The sequence below is a fragment of the Lissotriton vulgaris genome, chromosome 1_1, assembly GCF_964263255.1.
Source record: "Lissotriton vulgaris chromosome 1_1, aLisVul1.2, whole genome shotgun sequence".
Classification (NCBI taxonomy): domain Eukaryota; kingdom Metazoa; phylum Chordata; class Amphibia; order Caudata; family Salamandridae; genus Lissotriton; species Lissotriton vulgaris.
This window is the reverse complement of record NC_141685.1, coordinates 77,204,783-77,212,096: the sequence shown is the minus strand read 5'-3', so window position 1 is coordinate 77,212,096 and position 7,314 is coordinate 77,204,783.

The following is a 7,314-nucleotide window of genomic DNA, read 5'->3' as shown; positions in this document are numbered from 1 at the left end:
TAAGCTCTACATTTCATCTTAAGCCCTTAGGTTACATTCACAGCCTGATGGGTCCGGAGAACTTTATCCTCGCTCTAACTACACCGAGCAGATGGACGTAGCCCTTCATAGGCTGTGTTGTGTGTTGGGTGATGCCTGGCATCTTATTATCGTTGGCGGGAGGATGAAGCTCTGATAGGAGCTGTTACAAGAAGAGCAGAGAAACAGGACCACAGATCGCCACAGAGCGACAACTGTCCAGAAGCTGAAGAAAGAACTCTGGAATAGCAAACCTCCTACACCCTGGAGATTCTCCAGGGTAAGTAAATGATTGTAATGAAATGCAAACTGCAGCATTAAGGTCACACACTACAAAATCTTTCCCTTTAAAATGAAGATAACAGCCTACAATAAAAAACTAACCAAAAAGCAACAAAACTAGAAAATGCATTTCCAAATGCTGCAAAAGAGAAACAGTTAATACAAATTAACAATATTAAACTTTGTTGGTACCTTAGTAATGTGCTTATTTCTTGGCTTCACTCCATCTGCAGCAATAACGCTCTGAAAGGAGAAATTACTGCTGTGAGTCTCAGAGTCTTCAGTGTTACTGGTCTCAGTCACGAAGACTGCGGTGTCAGAAGATAACTTTCTCTTATTTGGCTTTATTGTTCCACCAATCACGCCATCGCTTTTAGCAGACACACTACTGTCAGCAGCATCATAACTTCAGGCAGATCAGCAAAGCGGATATCACCACTCACATTGGGTGAACAGACTCGTCTCTGCTACATACATCCACTCTGTTCTCAAATTTGCTTGGAGCTGCCAAAAGGCAAAGAGCTGCAATATATTCGCCACACTTTTCTGACTACCTTGTTTTTAAAAGTTGTGACATTCAAGCGTGATTCTTGGTTCATTTGCAAGCTGAATTTTTTTAGAGGTTCTATTGCCACACAATACTCGTCCCATATTCCAATTTGTCCACAGGGTGCTTCAACCCTTGTAGGTTATCAACTGCCTGTTTTGCAGATAATTTCAGATTGTTTCTGTAAGAAACTGAATTATTATTTGCAGTAGATGAGGAACAATCACAACCGTTGTCAGAGTGAACTTTCAAAGCCATTCAATTAACCTAGTATTAACCCCCTGGTACCTAAGCACCGAACAGGCAGGCTTAACTTAAGGTAATATGTAAAATATGTATGCAGAAACCAAACAAGTAAAAGTCAAAATGCAAAACAATAAAAAACCCAAACCGAAGTAGAAAAATAATAAAGTAAAATGTATTGAACAAAATGACACTAAAATGACAAAATCCAATAAGGGGAATGAGATATGAACTGTAACACTGTAAGAATCACAAGGTGCCAATGGATGAGGGGCCCGGGCATGGAGTAGTCTCTCTGGAGCTGACTGACAAGTCAGAGGAAACCGGAGACCATGGCCTGCAAGCACACAGTGCAGGAATTAGCCGCAGTTGTCCAAGAAGACATCTAGTGCTCCAGGATCAGATAGGGCTGCTGGCCTACAGGGGGATTCACAGCAGGTTCGGGCACAAAGTGCTTAGAGTACTGAGAACAAGCAGCAGATGCCCAGCAGGGCAATAGCAGACGGTCGACGGCAGCAAGGCCCGGACGAGACTGAAAGGGAGTGACACCTCTGGCCCTGTCCATCATGCAATAGCATAGTGGAGCTCAGCAGGAGGACAACCCGGTGACAGCCACCCACTGAGGCTTGGACCCCACGACAAGGCAGGCCGGTCTGGTGATGTGGTAAGAGATATAGCAGCCATGTCCTCAGCGAGAAGCAAGAAGGATCAGAATCTAAAAAAGATGCTGACCAAGCTCCCGATGACCGGCAGCGGAGAAGGGAGGCTCTCCCCAATGACACAAATCAGCCAAGATGCGGACACCTCTGAAGCCCCATTTACCCACTCCTATTGAGAGTCGCTATTCGGTGCATTACGAGGCGACTTGCCGACGCTGAAATGGGAAATAGCGGGGGAGATGATGGAGATAACCGATGGAGGCCACACGTTCCCAAACTGCATCAATGTGTCCCGCCTTATGATAAGGCGGGTCGTCGATGCCGTTGGGGACAGTGTGGCCTCCATCGAGGATCAGGAGCAAGCCTGAGAAGAGGAGGTGGAGCATCTACAGCAAGAGAGACTCCGGCTCAAGGCTCAACAGAGCGATCTCCAGGCACACATGGAAGACCTGGAGAATCGGTCTTGGTGAAACAACATCCGCGTTAAGGGAGTTCCACCTAAAGAAGAAGGGCCAGACATCACACAATACCTGCAGGGTCTCTTCAGGAGCATACTGGGCGCCCCCACCGGATATTTTGGCTTACATTCCAGACTTTCAACTAAAAGAGTGTATACTACGTGCTGCCAGGGACAAGCAACCACTAAGATATCAGGACCACTCCATAGCTTTGTAGACCTGGCTCTAATATCCCTTCAAAAGTGTTGGGGGTTCCGAGTGCCAACCATATGTCTTCGAAATCAAGGAATACCGTATTCTTTGGGTCACCCTTTCCGGCTGATTTTCATATGGCAGGGCAAACTCCTACAGCTCAGATCCATGCAGGACACTTGCCAGGTGCTGGGCATCGAGAATCCAATCCAGGAGGACACAGAGGGCCCACAGACCAAAACTCCTCGAGAAAGATGGCATAAGGTCTATGGGAGGCGAAGCTCAGAGCGAGCGACGAGACCGGACCCCAAGACCATGGCACAAGAAAGACTGGCAGTGCTGGAGACACTGTCGAAGGAGACATTCCCCCATGATGTAATGTAATGTAATGTAATGTATAGGCATGTATATAGCGCACTACTTACCCGGAGGGTCCCAAGGCGCTTCGACCGCTGCGAAACCCTTCCTGGCTTCCCTGAGAGATGGTCCCTTAATGGGTATCTCCAGGGTGAGACCAGGCATCCCCGGCGGTTTGTTGGGGCCGTTAGTGAAGATGAGGCAAGCTAATGCCCAGAGCTGCCGAGTGTGATCGCTGATCAGAGTGGGCACCGAGGCGAGAGAATTATCGAGTCCGCTGACCCTGGTCCAGAAACCTGCCGCGCCGGGAATCGAACCCTGGTCCCGGGCCGTCATCTGCTCTCGGGTCTGATAAGTGACATTTGCAAGGCTGAGTGGGCGGCGAAGAAGTCTGCGGGGAGCGTAGAGACACGGGGAGTGTAGAGAGAAACGGGGAACTGGCCGCACACGTTCCCAACTATTCCGACGTCCAAGGACACGCACGCACAAATGGCGGGCCCTGGACAATTTGAGGTTAATGGGTTTCTTAGTTGGGGTTAGGGAGGGGAGGGAGAACTGGTAGGCGTTGAAGAGAGGATAAAAGGGCAATGGAGGCCGGGCAGACGTTGGGAGCTCAGGGGGAAGAGGGATCACAGTGACCCAAATACAGGCCAAAGCTGGTGCACTCACTATGACATGCTATTTCCCAGCCCACCCTGAAAATTCTCACTCTCAATGCGAGAGGTCTCAACAATCTCAATAAAAGGAGGACCATCCTTTCCTACCTGGATAACATGGAGGCAGATGTGTGCTTCCTCCAGGAGACACAGCTTCTCTCCAAAGATTGGCATAGAATGAGGTCACGACTCTTTCCCCAGCAGTTCTTTTCATCTACCCTGGATAAGAAGGCGGGTGGCTATTTTAGTAGCCAAATGTTTTAGGGGCAATGGGGGAAAATATGGCCGAAATCAAAGAGGTTGATGGGAGCAGGGCCATCGATAGTGTAGGTGTTGGTATGAGTATTTTAGATGCCGAAATTGTGTCGCAAACCGCCAGAGTTACTGCTCCCGCAATCACCCTTCACCCGATATATGAGCAATCCAGGGGCTGCGTCAATTGCCTATAGATAGAAACGGCTCCTCCCCCACCCACCTATACCAATAACCATTTCAAATACCAACCCCACCAGGGATGGTGCTAATAGGTTAAACAAGTCCAGGGGCTCGAATCAGAACAGGTTGTCTAGTACCTCGTGCATTAATGTTCCTGCCGCCCCAAGTATGAATGGCTAATCAGGATGTCCTGAGTCTGCCGCCCGCTGCTTGCCCTTATGTGTTGGTACTGGCAGGAGTACCTACTTTAAAGAGGGATCAGCATGAGTCATGGGACCAGCTATGCAATAAATGTACGGACTGGCTATCAAGGCATAGAAGCTTCCATGTATCCGAAATGAAGGATATTATTATGGCATGCAGGGTTGGGTGATTTGGCGCATCTACAAAAAAATTCAAACTTCCGCCGACCTTCTTTGGTGAGACACCTACTAAGGAGTTGCGAATTCATAACATCTAATAGCACTAACATATGCGCACTACCCCATGGTTATTTCTACAAACCAAATCATGCTCCTTTCACCAACAATTCCTCTTGAATTACTACCTCTAAAAGGTTCCAGGCCTTGTCTGGATTAGAGACCCAAGACTGACTATCAACTTTTGGGGAAAATACTGATCCTGCTATTAGGTTACCTCATGCCCTGCCAGAAACTGAGGGTACTATTCCCACAACCCACTTATCCCCCCTATGCAAATGAAGGCCTCAGCAAGTCCAGACCTCCGTATCTTAAGCTGGAATGTTGCAAGGTTGTACTCTAAACTTCACCAGCCAGATTGGGTACAACTTATTAAAGACCAAGATATTCTTTTATTTCAGGAAACATGGGTCACACAAGAATTGCATATTGAGGGGTTTGAATGCCATAACATCCTAGCAACAACCCCCAAGCAGGGTCGACCATTTGGGGGTTTATCAATCTGGGTCAATATTAAGACAGGGGGATGCATAAAATCTGTACATACAGATAACAATAATTTTCTAGGCATATTATTTAATAGTGGAATTTCCTTTTGGATAATTAATGTTTCTAACAATGATTTTCATTCTGTTCCAAATATGCATTTTATAAATGTGTTTAATTTTATTGCATCTATTGGAAAATCCAAAGACTCTTTCAAGTCCGTAGGAATCTGTCTGGGGCGATTTTAATGCTAAGCTAACTTACTCATGGTCAAGCGAATATTCACACAGCAGCAGACAAACATGCAATAGGGGTAGAGAGCTAATGGACCATTTGAACACCTTTAACTTAATTAAATTGATGCAACTACAAAAGATAATGCCCCCCTGAACCGACATTCAGAGGGAGGGTCTGTTCATCTGAAATTGATAATGTTTTTTTATCCCCCCCCTTTTTAGAAGCAAGCTTGCTTAAAGCCGAAATTATGGCCACAATCTTTGGGGACCATAACCCAATACAAGTAACGTTACAGATGTCTCCAGTTCCAACGCCTCAGACAGAATGTGGTGCTGGAGATCTATCACCGTCCACAGATAACCGCAGACTGGTATGGCGAGGCATTAATAACGCAGACCTATTCAGTTCTATGGTTAGGGGAAACATGAATCTTATTAACATCTGTTTAGAGGCCCTGTTCCACACCCAGTGGCTATTCGCGTCTTTACCAAATTCAGTGCAGCCATTAAATCTTTGCTGTCTAAACCCATTTGTACAGTACTGCGCGAACCTAGATGGTTCAATCAGGAGTGCTCAATTGTCAACAGGAAGCTCCGCAAGGCCCTATCTCAAAACCCTAGGTGTAATGATTTGGTCAAGTCCTTAAGGTTGACATATAAGCAGGCTATTGCTAATAGGAAGGAACAATTATTAGGTGAGCACTGGGATGCGCTCATTAATGCTGCCAGCTTAAAAAATGTGAATATATTTTGGACTACCATTACAGAGTTAAGATCAATGGGTCAACCGTTCAATCCCATCAGCTGCAACATAATGAGCGCTACCTGGGAAAGTCACTTTTCCACTATTTACCAAGAGCCTGCTTTTTAATCCGACACTTTTATTAACAGGGTGCCACCTGGAGTCTCATTATCAATAAACGAGGTTGAGGAGGCTATATGTCAGAGTGCGGGCAATAGAACTCCAGGCCCTGATGGGTTGCCCATTGATCCTATTAAATATAAACCAGATATTTGGGCCCCAATGTTGTTAAATATTTTTTATATTCTAACCAATGCCCCACTACCTAAGACATGGTCTACTAGCACGATTGTTCCCATTTTTAAAAAGGGCGATTGCACACAACCTTGTTGCTGTAGACCGATCTCCCTCGTAGATAACACCCTTAAAATTTTAGGCAGAGTTTTATACACAAACATTTTAACCTGGACAGAGGACAACCAGATTTTAGAACAATGCCAACTAGGTTTCAGGGGTAAAGTTGGCACAAACGAGCAAAGTCCTAATCTTAATTTGAACATAGGGAAGTACACTATTGCACAGCACTCGCCACTTTACTTTGCTTTTATGGACCTGTCCTCATCTTTCGATTTTGTCAATAGGTCCAGTCTATGGTCCATCCTTTTAGAATATGGACTGGATGAGACCCTTGTTCATTTTTTAGCCTATCTCCATACGGACCTGAAATCGCGGGTCAGGATTGGTGGTGGGGGAGAAGTTTCCAATGACATCAGTGTAGATAGAGGGGTCACACAGGGGTGTGTTCTGGCCCCTTTTCTATTTATCATATATATAAACAATTTACATAAATCACTCATCACACTAACTAATGATGTTCCGAGTATTCAAGGCAAACCTCTCCCATTGCTTTTATACACAGATGATGCGGTTTTAATTGGTCGCACACCAAATGCACTACGCTCTTTAGTTTGAGGTTTCACAGATTTTATGTCCGGCTTAGATTTATGCACACATTTTAAGAAATCTTTTATAATGCCTTGTGGGCCAAGGAAATGTCCTTTAAATGTTATCTCTGTGGGCGACCAAAAATTAACTTGCACTGCTACTTTACCTTATCTGGGAATGGTCTTCGCTGCGAATGGCACTTGGTGTGAATACTTGGCATATTGTAAAAGTAAGTTCTCGAGGGATTATAACTCAATCCTCAGTCTCCTCCGCCCTAAAAGATCGAGAACAATTCCAGCCTTTTTAAAGATTTTTAAGATCCAGTGTGTACCAATAGCTACCAATGGGGCAAAGATATGGAGTGTTGCCAAATGCTCTTGCGTCCAATCAGAGGAAAATAGATTTTGTAGAAAACTCTTGGGCGCTCCAATCTTCACCCCACCGTACGTATGTCAAGGCGAACTGAAATTAGGATACATTGAAGACATCATAAGGGCCTGCTCCGCACTATTTTAGCTGTCCATAATGAAGAATCCCGAGGCTTCTCAGAAGAGACATAATAGATATTAGTCTTCGCTGTGAGAAAGGGACGGATATTCCATGGCTTCTTGGGGTAGTCAAGAGTCTGGAAAGTGTTAA